This window comes from Aedes aegypti, chromosome 1 (genome assembly GCF_002204515.2).
Source record: "Aedes aegypti strain LVP_AGWG chromosome 1, AaegL5.0 Primary Assembly, whole genome shotgun sequence".
Classification (NCBI taxonomy): Eukaryota; Metazoa; Arthropoda; class Insecta; order Diptera; family Culicidae; genus Aedes; species Aedes aegypti.
Window position 1 is genome coordinate 151,342,065 of NC_035107.1, and position 16,351 is coordinate 151,358,415.

The 16,351-nt window shown below is 40.1% G+C and overlaps 1 protein-coding gene and 1 long non-coding RNA gene across 4 annotated transcripts in view; one reads left to right on the forward strand and one right to left on the reverse strand.

The window, feature by feature from the left end:
* LOC23687751 (gamma-glutamyltranspeptidase 1) overlaps positions 1–16,351 on the forward strand; it is a 698,533-nt gene that overhangs the window by 378,775 nt on the left and 303,407 nt on the right. The gene's annotated exons all lie outside the window — the stretch shown is intronic.
* On the reverse strand, positions 2,484–3,057 carry LOC110678327. Its single transcript, XR_002501502.1, has 2 exons — positions 2,800–3,057; positions 2,484–2,717 (listed from the first exon to the last, which is right to left on the reverse strand). It is a non-coding gene; the product is annotated as an uncharacterized LOC110678327 (long non-coding RNA).

Consider the following 16,351-nt stretch of genomic DNA (forward strand, 5'->3'; position numbering starts at 1 on the left):
CCATATACGTCAAAATCGTGGAACATGTTTTAGAAAATCGTTCATTTCATAGGGTAAATACCATTGCACACCTAGTTTCTGTAGCCTATCTTACGCAATTTTTCCTCAGCTTTCTGATGGTGATCTCAGAATTCAAAACGAGCGGTGCGCTAATGGTGAAAAAACGATTTTTCTAACAAAATTCAAGATGGCGGTCAAATTCAAAATGGCCGCCGGATTTTTTTTAACTTCAAATGAAAGCTATATCCTTTCTCTATACGATGCCATTAAGTTTGGTATGTGTTCCAAGGGAAATATGAGACATATCACGTGAAGAAATACCCAAGATTTATCAAAAAATGGGCTTTTTTGCAAACTGTTTAGCTAGCTGGCGTACGAGGGGTCCACCAATTTGAGAAAACAAAAAGGACCACCCTTAAGTTTTATCGAAATCTAGCGATCAGTGACATAAAATTGGAATTCTAACGATGGGTGCCGATGGCGGCCTGGTTTCAGCGAGAATTGCTCCAATACAAAATCATTCTATCGAAATCCTTGACGATGGAGTTAGAAATGAGGCAGAAATAGAGGATGATCTGACAGAACAGCAAAAAGAACAGTTAGAAGGAGTTTTTAGTAGCAGAGCCAGGGAATTTCGGAAAAAACTAGCTTGACAGAGCATACAATAGAGATGAAAGATGAATTTAAAGCAGCCGATCCAGTCTGGAAGAATCCCTACCCATGGAGTCCCGAAATCCAAAGAAAAATTGATACAGCTCTAGATAATATGATTAGAGACGGGATAGTGGAAGAGTCCAATTCAGATTGGGCTCTACCAGTAGTTCCAGGCAAGAAAAGAGATTCCGAAGAAGTTAGACTCTGCTTGGATGCAAGAAAACTAAACGAGCTAACCAAAAGGGACGCCTATCCGTTACCGCACCAGAACATTCATAATGAAGGCTTAGTGGCGCTCATCATCTCGGCTGAGTCGTTGGAGCATCGAACTACAGCAGTACGACATGGAGATTCGTCATCGAAAGGGTAAAGAGAACATCGTTCCAGATGCGCTCTCACGATCGATGGAATCTTTAGATGAGGAACCCAATGTTTTGTAGATAGTAAAAATATACCCCATTTTAAATATGTTTTCCAAACAATCGGTGAATGAATGCCCGACTAAGGGTACATAACAAAATTCTATCAGCACATGTTATTATGTTATATAGTTTTTTCGAACATAGGTTGTTATAAACTTGATGCAGGATGTTGTTAAAATAACTAAAATTATAACGAAAAGTGTATGAATAGTAACATAAACATAACAAAATGTGTTTTAATTATATCAAAAACATATCAAACCAAGTTATAATGTTTGATACAAAGCATCAAAATTATAATATCGTTCGATATACGAAATATTAAATATTATTGAAACGCATAAGTATCTATTTAATTTTGTTTTAGAGTTGTTAAAAATGAACAAAAAAATATCTTGAAGGGAAATAAAACACACTATGTTATATTTTTGTTTTAATATGTTCTGTGGATAACGGAGCCTAACAAATTTATATCATAATATGATATGCATATCATATTCTGATAAAATTTTATTATATTTTTGTAACAAGCCTCTAGTCGGGTGGCTTAGATATATAGAGGTCACCTGGTATAAAACCCAGTGTGTTTGATCGCAGGAGACCTGAGTCTAGATGGTCAGTAGTAACAAAATGTTATAAAATTGCGTGGAGTTGGCAATATCTTCTTCTTCTTGGCATTTACGTCCCCACTGGAACAGAGCCTGCTTCTCAGCTTAGTGTTCTTATGAGCACTTCCACAGTTATTAACTGAGAGCTTTCTTTGCCAAAGTTGCCATTTTCGCATTCGTATCTCGTGTGGCAGGTACGATGATACTCTATGCCCAGAGAAGTCAAGGAAATTTCCTTTACGAAAAGATCCTGGACCGACCGGGATTCGAACCCAGACGCCTTCAGCATGGCTTTGCTTTGTAGCCGCGGACTCTAACCACTCGGCTAAGGAAGGTCCCTTGGCAATATGTCGACGATGATACCTTCCCGCATAAATAAGAACCACATTGCTACTGTTTCCTATACTGTACAAAACCATTCAAAACCATTTCTAAGTCATTTCGTATAACATCCAAAATAACAATAAATCAATCCTACCATGAACGGTTTTTACAATTTGGTAAATAGTAAATGGGAAAATAACAATGTGGGGAATAGGCGGTTAGGTTATGTAACCATTTAAAAACGCCGATTTCCCCGAACAATTTTTTTCGTGTACAATTTGTCAAACGGCCGATATATTATCCATTTATTTTTAAATTTACTGTAAACCAAACAGTAATAAAATAGTTAACCTATAAGATTTGATTGAATTAAATAATGTATGAGGAATAATTGGTTTAAGGTCCGTTATTGTTTCTCAACCACATACTATTCTGTTCAGATACTTTCATGCAATAAAAGAGAAATAAAAATGCGTTCATTATTTCAATAATAATATTTTGTATGTATTTTCAACATTCACTACATTTAGTTTTAGCACATTATAAAACATAAAACGAACCTCTTAGTCCAGACATCCTTTTCCTTCGCTCTAGGCACAATTTGTCGGTTTCCTTCTTGTGAACGGTAATGAGCCTTAGCAGCATTTAGCAGCTACCATCGTCAGTATCTTGGGATGAAGCTATTTAGAGGTGGATAAGTCTTCTCGTCCTGAAAGAAACGAAAGAAACAAATGTTTGCCACGTTATTTACGTTATTCCTTTTTATTCAGAAAAGTTGCGCAAACACTTACCGATGGATGACGACCATCCTTGACCGTCTGATGTGGAAACCGCTATTGGTTGTTTTGAGCCAGAGTGACTTACATTGTGAACTCTCCTAAAGCCGCTGGAGGTCGAACGATTTCCTGCAATCTGGATACGGGCTTTTCTGGATACCGGCTTCTCTGGATATTGACTCCTTGCATTTTTTTCCGCAACAGTTTTTTTTTCACTCGGTATCAGAAAGTATTGACTTCGCAGCACCAATCTGGAGTTCGCCGGTTGGACTTCCGAAGCGAAGTTTTGAATGAACTAACTGTCATTGCTCTGCCGGCTCGGCTTTTACCTCGACTGTTTTTGAAAACAGTCCAACATCACGTCGACGGAGCACTATGGGCGGTTTTCATACCGACTGGCGGCCAAAAATATTTTTTCCATCTCATGTCTTATTTATGAGTTTTGTGATACAAAATTGATATTTTATTTTCAAAAACAATTTTTCGAGACTAACTTTTAAAAAGGGCCTATAGCGAAATAATAAGTTTTGTTACTAATGATGCATATAAGTCATTTATGCGATTAACGTTGTGCAAACCATTATAAATGATAGAACTTACATAGAAATGATGATATTAACGATTTAGCGATATTCATTTATTCTCTGAATTAGTTTTTAGCTGTTTTTAATAGAAAATGGTTAAAAATATTGGAAAAATTCAAAAAGCTCTAAATTAAAAAAGTGCAAATTTGTGCAGCTAAATTCTTCACGATCCTTTAGTTTACATCTCAAAGTACCCTTGGAAATAAATTTTAGTCTGGGACAACTTGGGACAAAAAAGGATGGGATGTGTAAAGTTTCGATGTAAAATCAAATATATTTTTTTCGATTCTACCCCATTACCCCGAATGCCATTTCCCCGAATGCCACCACCCCGAATTCCATTACCCCGAATGTACCATTACCCCGAATTCCATCACCCCGAATGCTATTTCCCCGAATTTACAATTATCTTCACATGATGGTTTTGATGACATTTCAACACGATATAGGAATTCGGGGTAATGTCATTCGGGGTGATAGGTCGTTCGGGGTTTTGGAATTCGGGGTAATGGCGTTCGGGTTAATGTCATTCGGGGTAATGGGATTCGGGGTAATGGGGTAGAATCATTTTTTTCAGTGCACTCCCCGCATTTTTCCGACCTAAAGTACGAATTTTTATTTCATTTTATTTTTCTAAGATAGCTTTTTCAATAAGCTTTTGGACAGTGTATAAAGATCTGTATAAAACATTACGATTATGCAGTACCTATATATATGGTATATTGTATTCAGTGTGTACCTTGTGTTTGCTCTGCTTTCTTAATTTTTCTTAAAAACTCTAACTTTGACATACTGTAACAATTAAAGTATAAAAGATCTTGCCCTGATATTCCAGGAATAACTTAATAGAAGTGTTTACTATGGAATGATGTACAAGAAAAACCTATCAGAACAAGACATTTTTTCGATTATTGGCCACCTGGTCGCCCATAGTGCGGAGGAAGTTTCACTACAACGGAGGATTTGTCAGTTCGAGCGCGCCAAAATCCTTCCGATTGAAAATGTGTTGGCGGTGCTTAAGGTGCAACTGTTTGCTATCCATAAATGATTATCAATTTTGCAGTTTTCGGGGTGTGATATCGGTTCTACCAGACAGAGATGAACTGAAAGTGTATCAACATGCCTGTTGCTAGCAAGCATATGATCCGATAGATCACCGAATGACCGATATGATATAAAATAGAAATATTTTCATTTCAACGATAGTTTGAACATAGATTGTTCATGGATGCCACGATGAGTCTATCGTGTGTTACCTTAAGTTCGTTGATAAAGAAGAGGAAATTGAGCGAAGTTCTCTTTCTGAATTTTATCGGGATGCACAATAAACAACCCACATTTGAGCGAAAACTTGCACACTTAAAAAAATTAACACAGAGAGAGGCTGTAGAACTTTTGCATAGCACACCGAAAAATAAATAATGACTTCAAATTTTTCAACAACTTAATTGATTAAAGTGAAATAATTAAAAATTTATTCTTAAGTCATCTGTTTTAGTTCAAATATCTGAATTATAATAAACGCTCTGTAAAAACTACACATATGTACACAGCAGGGTGTAATTATTTGAAAGTGTCGAAAATGATGAATATTTTGTACATGCTCACAAAATTTTCATCATTTTCGACACTCACAAATATTTCACAAAATTCGATGCTCACAAATACCAACCCGTGTAACTGTTTGCAGAACTGTTGCATTAAAGTATTGTATAGTGAAATACTCATGTGTTTGTGTGTTTAGAAAATTTTAAAATGTACCATTTGACAGAATATAAGGCTACATTACAACCATTTCTAAAAAAAAATATTTTCGTATTGTTCAACTATATTTGAACACTAAAATATTTTGTCACTGTTTGGTATGGATTACTCAAAAAGTGTTTTATTGTTAAAAGTTATAGGTTTCGCATTGTTCGACATTAAAGCAACTGTTCGTGATACATTGACATTAACAGTTAAAAGAGATATACTGTTTTGAACATAAGGCAAGCTATGATTTTCTATGCGGGTTATGACCCCGATACTCGTGAGAAAACATTGCCATATTCACACAATTTTTATTTCTAGTTGGTTTATTTCAAACCTAGTACGTCAAGGGCAGGGGACTGACACGCATGTCATTCTGCACACATTTCGGCTCTTCCTCACATCGTTTTGGTACCCACTTTCTGGTCGGTTTGCCCTAACTTTGCTCCTGATTTTTGAGTGTACGGCTCATGTGCTGCTAGTGCTAGATTCTGGCAATTAAACATATCGCATTGAATCGTCGTATTTGATGACGCTTTTCATTTTATTTAATGTTTTACGCATCAGCGAGGTATCATTGATGTCTCCTACCCATAAAAACATATGTTTTGTCCTTCCAAAATAATCAAAACAAGAACCCTGGACGCCATTTTGAATTGATCTTGGGTTGGTCAAGGGTTGGTCAAGGGTGATGTGTTTTGCAGGTTTCAGTCAAGGGAGTTAATACCAGGGTGGGTGTTACTTACTTACTTTTGCTGGCTCTACGTCCTTTAAGACATGACCTGCGTCACAATGTTACGCCAACTAACTCGGTCCATGGCTGCTAACCTCCAATTCCTCGATCGCCCCACACTTCCAAGATCCTGCTCCACTTGGTCGAACCACCTAGCTCGTTGCGCTCCCCTTCGTCTTGTACCGGCCGGATTTGAGGTGAACACCATTTTTGCGGGATTGTTGTCCGGCATTCTCACAACGTGTCCCGCCCATCGTACCCTTCCAGCTTTGGCGACTTTCGTGATACTGGGTTCACCGTAGAGTTGCGCAAGCTCGTGGTTCATTCTTCTCCTCCATACGCCATTCTCACATACTCCGCCGAAGATCGTCCGAAGCACACGTCGTTCAAAAACTCCTAGTGCTTGCAGGTCCTCTTCGAGCATTGTCCACGTCTCATGCCCGTAGAGGACTACCGGTCTTATTAGCGTCTTGTACATGGTACACTTAGTACGAAAGTGAAGTTTACCAGACCGCAAGGTCTTGTGGAGTCCATAGTAAGCACGACTTCCGGCGATGATACGTCTTCGAATTTCTCTGCTGCAGTTGTTATCCGACGTTATCAATGATCCGAGGTAGACGAATTCGTCCACCACCTCGAACTCATCCCCGTCGATCGTCACGCGTCTGCCTATGCGAGCTCTATCGCGCTCGGTTCCTCCAGCCAGCAGATATTTCGTCTTCGACGTATTTACCTTCAATCCAACCCGATCTGCTTCACGTTTCAGCCTGGTATACTGTTCAGCAACCACCTGGAACGTTCTTCCGACAATGTCCACGTCGTCAGCGAAACAAATGAACTGGCTGGATTTATTGAAGATCGTGCCCCGCATGTTGAAGCCCGCCCGTTTCATAACACCTTCTAGCGCAATATTGAACAGGAGGCAGGAAAGACCATCGCCTTGTCGAAGTCCTTTGCGTGTTTCAAACGGGTCCGATAAAGCACCCGATATCTTCACACAGCACTGTACACTATCCATCGTTGCTTTGATCAGTCTAGTCAGTTTCCCGGGAAAACCGTTCTCGTCCATAATCTTCCATAGCTCTTCGCGGTCGATGGTATCATAGGCCGCTTTGAAATCGATGAATAGGTGGTGCGTAGGGACTTGATATTCGCGACACTTTTGGAGGATCTGCCGCAACATAAAGATTTGGTCTGTCGTCGATCGCCCGTCCACAAATCCGGCTTGATAACTTCCAACAAATCTGCTTGCCAGTGGCGATAGACGGCGGAAGATGATCTGGGAAAGCACTTTATAGGCTGCATTAAGAATGGTGATCGCTCGATAGTTCTCACATTCTAACTTGTCACCCTTTTTGTATATTGGGTATATTATTCCCTCCTTCCACTCCTCCGGTAGCTGTTCTGTATCCCAGATCCTGGCTATCAATCGGTGCAGACAAGTGGCCAACCTGTCCGGGCCCATTTTAATAAGTTCCGCTCCAATACCATCCTTTCCAGCTGCTTTGTTGTTCTTGAGCTGTTTGATAGCATCCTTAACTTCACCTATTGTGGGAGTTGGCACGTCTCCCTCATCCGCCGTACTGATGAAGCCATTCCTCCTGCTGTCTAGATCTTCCTCCTCTGCGCCGTTTAGGTGTTCATCGTAGTGCTGCTTCCACCTTTCAATCACCTCACGTTCGTCCGTCAAGATACCTCCATCCTTATCCCGGCACATTTCGGCTCGCGGCACAAAGCCTTTGCGGGATGCATTTAGTTTCTTGTAGAACTTACGTGTTTCTTGAGAACGATACAACTGCTCCATCTCTTCGCACTCCAACTCTTCCAGGCGGCGCTTTTTATCCCGGAATAGATGGGTTTGCTGTCTTCGCTTCTGTTTGTATCGTTCCACGTTTTGACGGGTGCCTTGCTGCAGCATCATCGCCCGCGCTGCATTCTTCTCGTCCAAAACCGTCTGACACTCCTCGTCGAACCAACCGTTCCGTCGATTTGCTTCCACGAACCCAATGGCACCTTCCGCTGCGTTGTTTATGGCTGCTTTGAGACTACTCCAGCAGTCCTCAAGAGGGGCTTCGGTGAGCTCTCCCTCTTCCGGCAACGCTGCCTCAAGGCTTTGTGCGTATTCAGTTGCGACTTCGGGTTGCTTGAGTCGCTCCAGATTGTACCGGGGCGGGCGTCGGTACCGAATGTTGTTCACAACGGAGAGTCGTTGGCGCACTTTAACCGTCACAAGGTAGTGGTCCGAATCGATGTTTGCGCCGCGATAGGTTCTGACGTCGATAATGTCCGAGAAGTGCCTTCCATCAATCAAAACGTGGTCGATTTGTGATTCAGTCTGTTGGGGTGATCTCCAGGTGTACCGATACGGGAGGCTGTGCTGGAAGTAGGTACTACGTATGGCCATGTTTTTGGAGGCGGCGAAATCAATCAGTCTAAGGCCGTTTTCGTTCGTAAGCTGGTGAGCGCTGAACTTCCCTATAATCGGTCTAAATTCCTCCTCCCGGCCAACCTGAGCGTTGAGATCTCCGATAACGATTTTGACATCATGGCTTGGGCAGCCGTCGTATTCACGTTCCAGCTGCGCGTAGAAAGCGTCCTTATCGTCATCGTCACTTGCTAGGTGAGGGCTGTGCACGTTGATTATGCTGATATTGAAGAAACGGCCTTTGATCCTCAATTTGCACATTCTGTTGTCGATTGGCCACCACCCAATCACGCGCCTCTGCATTTCACCCATCACGATAAAAGCTGTGCCCAGCTCATGTGTATTGCCGCAGCTCTGGTAGATGGTATAACCATCCCTATACGTATGTACCGTCGACCCTTTCCAGCAAACCTCCTGCAGCGCTACGATGTCGAACTTGCGGACCCTCAATAATTCGGAAAGAATGCGGGTACTTCCCAAGAAATTGAGAGACTTACAGTTCCATGATCCGAGTTTCCAATCGTTAGTCCGTTTTCGATGCCTGGGTCTATGCCGATTGTTCCGGTCCGAATTTACATTGTATGCTTCCTGTACTGATGGTTTTTACGGCTGGCTTGTAAGGCCTGCACCAACCCCCTGTCTCGCCGGAGGATCATCGTGCACAGCACTGTTTAGAGTCCCACGCTGGCACTAGGACGATGATCAGCCGCTCCTAACATGGAGAACAGACGCTGTTTTGAGCCGCCCCTAACATGGAGAACAGACGCTCTGATAAGCTACACTCTCAGAAGAGAGGAGCCCCCCTTCCCTGTCAGCATACGACCAAGGTTCCACCAGGGTTGGTTACCCGATCTTCCCTACGGTTACTCGTATCCCAGGCGGCACCACGGGGAGGTAGGGATAGGAGTTACTGGACAAGAGGCTAAGGACCACAAATGGGGTCTATTTTATACCTGCAGGTACGCGAAGTACCAATGGTACGCATTGTCCAGTCATTTACCACCAGGGTGGGTGTACGGCTGCCAACTACAAACAAAGCTCGCCTAACAATCATCTCTCGGACGGGCCGTCCCAAACAGTATCATCTCTCACTCGGGCTGACCCAAACAGCACAGGTCGAAACGCGGGCCATGCCAGACAGCAAATGCTGATGCATTTCAACACTTAAACAGCGGGATACCTAGCAGCGTTGTGAGCCAAACGAATACACCCACAAAACATGAACGGTAGGCGAACCTCGTTGCGTATACCCCCCCTGGTTAATACGGTCCGGTAATGATTTTTCGTGTTGTGCAGGTTAAGAGGTACGTGTAATCAGTGAATGCTAATGCGATTTGTAGACAAAAAATATTTACTTTGTAAATATTTTTCACCCGAGCTGGGGGAGAGTTTAAGTGTTGGTTATTTTATGCCGTGAGAGTCACCGGGAAATGCGTGTTTAGCGTTTCGTGGAATTTAAATTGTGAAATGACAGGAAAACTTGTACTTCGTTATGTTTCCACCGTTCAAACTCCCGAGCAGCCTTAGTTATACTCCGCCACCCTAGACTACTCTACGCAGTCACCTACCCACCGCAGTGATAAAACCCACCACCAGAGGGCTTGGTTACCATCTTCTGGGTAGCCTTGAGGGGTGGCGCAATGAGGTCGTTGAGTTCATGAAGAGGGCAATGACCGAGCAACGAGGTCAGGGACCGCAAGACAGTCGACGACTCCTTAATTCTTTCACTTGCCCAGAGTTCGTCGACTGAAACAGTCAGCAGTTAAGGTGAAAGTTCATTAAGCACGTAAACATAATGTTGCCACCCACTTAAGCCACCCGCTAAAGCACCCTCCCGAGCCACCCAACAAGGTGGAGCACAATGTTATGTGCGTCGGCCAAACAAAAAATCATCATGTTCCATGTATACCTCCACCCACAGAATTATGTAGACAGTATTACTTGTGTAACTTCCTTTTCATTTGTAACTTGCTTCCCATTTCACCAATGTAAGTTTTTCATAAGAGCAGAGGGACGTCGAAGGTATTAAAATAGAACATCACTCTACTACGTACTGTCAACGAATATTTATTCACTCTCTTTTGTTACCCTGCTTAGCTTAAGGAGGTAGTGGGAATCAGTTATATATTTTTGTCATTTACTTGCTCACCAATCAGTGATCGATATTAAATTTGAGGAAGAGAGAGAGACTGAAAGAATGCGGAGAAGGCACTTAGCAGCAAGCTCGCTCGACACCGGCGCACCAAGCTCGCTTGTCGTTGCGTGAAATATGAGTATGACACGTTTGTGTCTTGTCAGAATTATTGTGCACTGTTGGGAGTCATCGACCATGGTAATGCATTTAATTGCATAAGGGTTTGATGGCATGGAAGCAAACATTTCTTAGAAATGAATTCAAATGATACAGACCTTTTTGGGACGAACTGAAAGGATTTGGATAACATGTATGATGCACATGTTACACTTGCACACGTTTCATACAAAGGTATTATTGTCGATATGAATTCATCAACAAGCTTCAAAAAAGCTCAAAATAATAATTTATTACAGTTGGTAGTGAAAACATGTTTTTTAACCAAAATTATAAGGATTTTTCACACCATGCATGTGTTGTTTACTTTTTTTGGCAGTTTTCTCCTCTCTTCTCTCGCTTCTCACGGACGGAGAAAGTTGCCATCAGTATGCATTTGAATTCTACAGTCAAGTGTACTGTATAATATCTCATATTCATTTTTGCTGTTTAATTGCGTCGTACATTGTTTCTCTCACGCATGAAAATGTTTTACAACACTTGTGACATTGTGTAAATACACCTTTTGAGTGTTTTGAAATTGTAGATTGCGAGGTCGAATCAAGGGTATGAATATCGAAAAAATTTTAATTCCAAACATAAAAACTGACATCACTTCCAAACAACAAGAGCTGCGCCTCCCATTCATAAACCTTGTTGGCTCAGTGAATTCGCGTTCCGGTTTTGCACAAATCGATGAATTTCAGTGATTGATTGCTTCGAGGAGCACGGCGCGAGGAAAGTTTAGGTGTTTCAACTATCGCATCATATTTTTGAATAGCTACGATGAGTATAAAAACTATGAAAAGTGAGTTTTAGAACGGGCACCGAAAAGCCAACAAACAACAACAAGGTGCGCGAAGAAGAAGTGATTCGGTAGTGAGTGATATTTTACAACACAAATCACAGCAATAACTACGTGTTTACATTCAAAAACTGGTAATTTGTGAAAAAACACATTATGGAATGCTTTCAGTTAAGAAACCACCCCTCTACAATAAGGTTGGTAATTTCAAATAATCATTTTTTGTGATCGCTCTCCAAAACACTGTGAGAAGCGTGGGAGGAGGGAGCGGAAAGTGAAGGGGGGAGTAAGGTGCCATATTAGAGGCCATTTTGGTACTCATGGAGATATGTCCTTAAAGGCTATACTAAAAAGTTAAAAGTGAAGGATTGAAAAGGTTAGAGAGAAGAAAGAGAGTTTAATACATGAAAGAAGTGAAGGCGAAGTGCACTGCAGAACCCCGCCGGTTTAAAATACCGTTTGTAGACCGTTCCTGCGGTGTCCCGGTGTCCATCTGGGCAACATTCCGGCAACGAACTCGCCGAAGGCCGATCCGTTACCATACCAGCAGGACCAGGACACGCAGTGGATCTACAAGGCCCATACCCCAAGCCACCCCAGAAGACATCGTCGACGAGGTAGAGCTCTGCACCGATTTACGTCAGAGAAGTGCGAGAACTTCCTGACCGCGAGTTTTATTGGTGAGCGTGCCGACCCTGAGGTTTTGAATCAGGGAGTCTCTGTGGTGCTCCCGATTGAGTTACCCGATAATTACAAGGCTAGGGTTAATAATATATAGAAAGGGATAGGGTAATAGGGATTGGTGTTGTCAGTCAGCAGCATCATGAAGTTGAGGCGTATTTGCTGCTGGTCTAACGATGAGTGGACTAAACAACCTGTAACGATGCCGAAGAAAAACAATTTTCAAAGGGGACACAATGTGGACAAGTGGAACGACAAGAAATTAAACAATAATTTCAGCTTGCTTGATAAAAACATACACAAGCTTCATATATTCCAGATCAAGTCTACCCAACACATCTCTAATGTCTTCCTTTTCTGATTTCCCTTGGGCCCTAAGCGATACACATAAATTGGATCTGGCAACACCGTATTCGGGGCAATCCCAAACCACATGATTGGCGTTTTGATAGCCTACACCAGAGCATGGCCCCCGGGCCCCCACATTTTAGGGGCCCCCGCAAATCTCGACAAAAATATTTATAGTTAAATTTTCACGAATAATTAGAATCAATGCACTTCTTCTCGCAAACGCATCATATGATTTGAAAGATTTTTTTTATAAATCCGAAATAATGGACGACATTTTTGGAAATAAACTCCAATATGTAAAATTACTAGAACAAAGTATTCAAACATTCAGAATAGGATTTTGTTGACTTTACGAGAAACAAGAAGATCAAGAAAGATTATAAAACGATAAGGATAAACAAGTGGAGTGCCATCCTTAACGATTTTTTAACATGACTTTTCCAACTACAACAAAAGCTTTCTCAACGAAGTTTTTATACTAGGTTCGAATGCAATTTATTTATCTGCAGATCAAGTAATAGGACTTAATTATTTAATTATTTATTTTGAAAATTAGTCTATCGATCACATTGCAGACCTAGTAGCGTTTAAGTGCCACGAATATGGAAACTTAAGAGCACTCTAGCTGTGAAAAATGGACCAAAAATAAACCAGACAGGAACCAACAAGAGACCGATGAATCAAAGAGGAAACCGAAAAACAAAATGATACCTAGAATGAACCAAAAGAAAAGAGACTAATGCCAGATATTTTTTTTTTTTTTGTTATTCTTCATTACTATATTTTTCCAAAGATTCAGAGATAATACCGAAGATTAAGTTACTATTTCCTGTGCAATACCTCCAAGAGTTTTTGTAAAGAATTTCTTTAAGCATTTTGTTTCGAAAATCTCAAGAATGTATTCTGGATTTGGACAAGAATAACTTTAGAAATTACCCAGGAATTTGTCCAAAGATAATTTTAGACATATTTCAAGGAAGGCCTAAGTCCTCCTTGATTGTATCAGGTGGTTGTTCCATTGTAAAAATAATAGTAATAACTGTAGAATTCGGTTGAAGGATTAGTGATAAAATATTTCTGGAGGAATTCCAGTCTTTGAAAAAAAAAAACTCGGGGTATTCTCTGAGGAAATAAATAGAGGTGAATCGTTGGAGTACCCAAGGTCTCTAAGCATTAGACTGGTTTGAAAAATCGTTTTTGCTCCACACTGCTCATTCAATTCTAGACCAAATTCTGAGTGTCCTCTCAAAATCTGAGCTCATTTGGATGAAAACTGAGACTGCACAAACCCTTCAAAGTTTATATGGGAAATACTATGAGAAAAGCAACCAATTCATTCAATCGGTCATAATATTTGCCCATGTGCTCTTGAGGATTGGAACTACATAGATACTGTGAGAAACATTCATCAGCTACAACTTTGCCGAAGACCGTTTTCAAATCGGACGCCTCAGTAATTAGTTATTGATTTATATCCAGTCGCAAATTCTTCAGCATTGCTCATTTAACTTCTGAACAGGCAACATTGCTGCTATCTATGAGTACTATCTAACGAGTCAAAAATAGCAGTCGAAAATAATTGTCCCGCCAAGTAATTAACTAAAAAGAAAATCGATGAAGAGAAATCGATCACTGCAGTTACGCCCTTATGATACTAAACGCGAGAATTATACCCAAAGTTTTACAACTCATTGAAAAATCAATAACTAATTACCGGGACGTCCGATTTAAAAACGGTCTTCGGCAAAGTTGTAGCTGATTATTGTATCTCACAGTAACAACATAGTTCTTTTTTTTATTTTTTCTTTATTAATATCATTCCAAACGTTACATTCATTATTTCTTATATCTAGGTGTTCTGTGTTATTAGACAACACTATCATCCTAATTTGGTAAAACAAATCTAAGATTTTATTAACATTTTGTTAACAACATATTACATTTCATTTGCCGTAGCAGTTCAGATTTTTTACAGGTGAGTTAATTTCACCTGCTTATAAGAGAAAAAAAAAATCGTTTTCAGTATACTTAACCTAACTTAACCTAAACATGTAACTCAATAATCGTGGCAATAGAAGATTGTAACGATTTGTGCCTGAAATTATTGATTATTTTATTTGACATTTGTTCCAATGTTTCAACATTGGATATTCTATGTAACTCATTGGTACTATACCAGGGAGGAAGCCTCAGAATCATTTTCAAAATTTTATTTTGAATTCCCTGCAGAGCTTTCTTCCTGGTATTACAACAGCTAGTCCACATTGGTACAGCATACAACATGGCTGGCCTGAAAATTTGTTTGAATATCAAAAGCTTGTTCTTAAGACAAAGTTTTGATTTTCTATTAATAAGTGGATAGAGACATTTTACATATTTGTTACATTTGGCTTGAATGCCCTCAATGTGATTTTTGAAAGTTAAATTCTTATCTAGAATGAGCCCTAGATACTTAACTTCATCAGACCAATTTATTGGAGCCCCTCTCAGCGTGACAACATGTCTACTTGAAGGTTTCAAATAAAGAGCTTTTGGTTTATGTGGGAATATTATTAGTTGAGTTTTGGAAGCATTAGGAGAAATCTTCCATTTTTGCAAGTATGAAGAAAAAATATCCAAACTTTTTTGCAATCGACTACAGATGACACGCAGGCTTCGTCCTTTGGCGGAGAGGCCTGTGTCATCCGCAAACAAAGATTTTTGACATCCCTGAGGTAACTCAGGTAAGTCAGATGTGAAAATATTGTATAATATTGATCCCAAAATGCTACCTTGAGGAACACCAGCTCTTACAGGAAGTCTTTCAGATCTGGAGTTCTGATAATTAACCTGAAGTGTACGATTTGACAGGTAACTTTGAATTATTCTAACAATGTATGTTGGAAAATTCAAGTTTTTCAATTTTACGATCAAACCTTCATGCCAATCACTGTCGAATGCTTTTTCTATGTCTAGAAGAGCAAGACCAGTAGAGTAGCCTTCAGTTTTGTTGGAACGGATCAAATTTGTTACACGTAAAAGTTGATGAGTGGTCGAATATCCATGGCGGAATCCGAACTGTTCATTGGCAAAAATTGAATTTTCGTTGATGTGGGCCATCATTCTGTTCAAAATGACCTTTTCAAAAAGTTTACTGATGGAGGAAAGCAAACTGATTAGACGATAGCTTGAAGCTTCTGCTGGATTGTTGTCTGGTTTTAAAATTGGAATAACCTTAGCATTTTTCCATTTGTCAGGAAAATATGCTAATTGAAAACATTTGTTGAATACATCAACTAAAAATGATAAGCTACTTTCTGGAAGTTTCTTGATGAGGATGTAGAAAATTCCATCATCGCCAGGAGCTTTCATATTTTTGAATTTTTTAATAATAGTTCTCACTTCTTCCAAATCAGTCTCCCAGGCATTTTCGAAAACGTTCTCTTGATTGAGAATATTTTCGAACTCCTGAGTAACTTGATTTTCAATTGGAATAGTAAGTCCTAAATTAAAATTGTGCGCACTTTCAAACTGCATAGCAAGTTTTTGAGCTTTTTCGCAATTAGTTAGTAATAATTTGTTTTCCTCTTTCAATGCCGGTATTGGCTTTTGAGGTTTTTTCAAGATTTTAGATAATTTCCAAAAGGGCTTAGAGCCAGGGTCCAATTGAGAAATTTTATTTTCAAAATTTTTGTTTCTTAAATCTGCAAAACGTTTCTTGATTTCTTTCTGCAAATCCTGCCATATAATTTTCATAGCAGGATCACGAGTGCGTTGAAATTGCCTTCTCCTCACGTTTTTAAGACGGATCAAGAGTTTAAGATCATCGTCTATAATCACGGATTCAAATTTTACTTCACATTTTGGAATTGCAATGCTTCTGGCTTCAACAATGGAATTTGTTAAAGTTTCAAGAGCATTGTCAATATCAAGTTTAGTTTCTAAAGAAATGTTAACATCAAGATTAGAG